The sequence below is a fragment of the Brassica rapa genome, chromosome A04, assembly GCF_000309985.2.
Source record: "Brassica rapa cultivar Chiifu-401-42 chromosome A04, CAAS_Brap_v3.01, whole genome shotgun sequence".
In the NCBI taxonomy this organism is placed as follows: Eukaryota; Viridiplantae; Streptophyta; class Magnoliopsida; order Brassicales; family Brassicaceae; genus Brassica; species Brassica rapa.
The window spans coordinates 21,548,525-21,550,051 of NC_024798.2; the positions used below are offsets into that span (position 1 = coordinate 21,548,525).

Consider the following 1,527-nt stretch of genomic DNA (forward strand, 5'->3'; position numbering starts at 1 on the left):
TTGAAAAAGGGAGATAACAAAGGCTCCAACCTCTTTACACATCATCATATATTAGTGCAAGATACAACTATGCATTAAAACAATATTTTTATATTTTTGAAATTTTCTCAAAATCTATGTGTTAACCCCTACGAAAATATGAGTTTTCGGTAAATGTTTTATATATAGAAGCATATAATCATTAGTGTTGTTTAAAATTTTCACCACATTCTACATTGTATTAATGTATGATAAACTCTCTTTCATGGTGTATGGGAATCGTTATAATTTTTTTTATCACTTAATTTAGTAAAACTTTGTAATACTGCCTAAATCGGTGGAATAACCACTACAAAATTGCTATTTTCTTGAAAAAGGGAGACAACAAAGGCTCCAAACCTCTTTAAACATCATTATATATTAGTGCAAGATACAACTATGCATTAAAACAATATTTTCATATTTTTTGAAATTTTCTCAAAATCTATGTGTTAACCTCTACGAAAATATTGAGTTTTCGGTAAATGTTTTATATACCAAAGCATATATTCATTAGTGTTGTTTAATAATTTTCACCATATTCTACATTTGTATTAATGTATGATAAACTTTCTTTCATGGTGTATGAGAATAGTTATAATTTTCTTATAAATTAATTTAGTACAACTTCGTAATACTGCCTAAATAGGTGGAATAACCACTACAAAATTGCTATTTTCTTGAAAAAGGGACACAACAAAGGCTCCAGACCTCTTTAAACATCATCATATATTAGTGCAAGATACAACTATGCATTAAAACAATATTTTCATATTTTTTGAAATTTTCTCAAAATCTATGTGTTAACCCCTACGAAAATATTTAGTTTTCGGTAAATGTTTTATATACCGAAGCATATATTCATTAGTGTTGTTTAAAAAATTTCACCATATTCTACATTTGTATTAATGTATAATATACTCTCTTTCATGGTGTATGAGAATCGTTATAATTTTTTTATCACTTAATTTAGTAAAACTTCGTAATACTGCCTTAAATCGGTGGAATAACCACTACAAAATCGCTATTTTCTTGAAAAAGGAGACAACAAAGGCTCCAAACCTCTTGAAACATCATCATATATTAGTGCAAGATACAACTATGCATTAAAACAATATTTCATATTTTTTGAAATTTTCTCAAAATCTATGTGTTAACCCCTACGAAAATATTGAGTTTTCGGTAAATGTTTATATACCGAAGCATATATTCATAGTGTTGTTTAAAAATTTTACCATATTCTACATTTGTATTAATTTATGATAAACTCTCTTTCATGGTGTATGAGAATCGTTATAATTTTTTTTACTTAATTTAGTGTGAAACTTCGTAATACTGCCTAAATCGGTGGAATAACACAACAAAATTGCTATTTTCTTGAAAAGGGAGACAACAAAGGCTCCAAACTCTATAACCATCATCATATCTTAGTGTAAGATAAAACTATGCATTAAACAATATTTTCATATTTTTTGAAATTTTCTCAAAATCGATGTATGTGTTAACCCC

At 27.0% G+C, this 1,527-nt stretch overlaps 1 long non-coding RNA gene across 1 annotated transcript; it reads right to left on the bottom strand.

The window, feature by feature from the left end:
- Positions 1 to 278: 278 nt before the first annotated feature.
- Positions 279 to 891, bottom strand: LOC117133612. The gene is made up of 2 exons (XR_004457545.1): positions 730 to 891; positions 279 to 378 (listed from the first exon to the last, which is right to left on the bottom strand). It is a non-coding gene; the product is annotated as an uncharacterized LOC117133612 (long non-coding RNA).
- Between the last annotated feature and the right edge of the window lie 636 nt (positions 892 to 1,527).